We start from the raw sequence: 960 nt of genomic DNA, 5'->3' as shown, positions 1-960 counted from the left end.
ACACCTGGGTACAAAGGGAAGACTGAGTTCTGAGGAGAAAAGCTCAGCTTTGACTGAGCTAGGCTGGGCCTCTGTCTGCCAGAGAGCCCTAGAGGAACTGGTGGTGACCCCTGAAGTTGAAATCCACCTCTCCCCCCCGACACTACACTTGATACATACACACACCACACAATATACACACACTCACACTATACACACACACACACACACACATCACACCACACTATACATACACACCCACACTATTCATACACATATCACCCTACAATACACCCCTCCACAAAACAAACACCCCATACATACACCCCTCTACATTATATACACACAGACCACTCTACACATACACATACCCCACATTATACATATACACACTACACTATACATATGCATTACATTATACATACACATACATACACACTTCACATTGTACATATACACATCACCTTACACACATACCACATCTACCAACCCCCCCACTATACATACACAAACACATCACATTGCACATATACACACACCATATGTCAAATACACTTACAACACAGCACATAACAACACACACATTGATAGCACAGCACACATACCACATGGCACACACACACACCACACCACACACATCACATGTACTCACCACACATACTAGTACCACATACACTTACAAAACACCATGCACATTCTCAACATAACACATACCACACTCCACAAACGCCACACCACACACCAAACTGAGCACTGTGTGGACTGACACATAGGCTGACTCCTCACCAACTTCAGAGAAATGAAAACAGGGTCCAGTCTTGTGTCTTCCTTTAGAGGCGTCAAGCCAACATTTCTATTTGTTCTCTTTTAAAAAATATTTCCATTTTATTAATATTTTTTTTAAAATTAAATCTTTATTGTTAAAAGTATTACATATGTCTCCTCTTTCCCCCCATTGACCCCTTTTAGCCACCCCCACTA

The 960-nt window shown here is 41.8% G+C and overlaps 1 protein-coding gene across 1 annotated transcript in view; it reads right to left on the bottom strand.

Moving 5' to 3' along the window:
• RUFY4 (RUN and FYVE domain containing 4) overlaps positions 1–960 on the bottom strand; it is a 24,752-nt gene that overhangs the window by 6,637 nt on the left and 17,155 nt on the right. The gene's annotated exons all lie outside the window — the stretch shown is intronic.

The sequence above is a fragment of the Myotis davidii genome, unplaced genomic scaffold, assembly GCF_000327345.1.
Source record: "Myotis davidii unplaced genomic scaffold, ASM32734v1 scaffold575, whole genome shotgun sequence".
Lineage (NCBI taxonomy): Eukaryota > Metazoa > Chordata > Mammalia > Chiroptera > Vespertilionidae > Myotis > Myotis davidii.
This window is presented reverse-complemented; position numbering and strand designations above follow the sequence as displayed.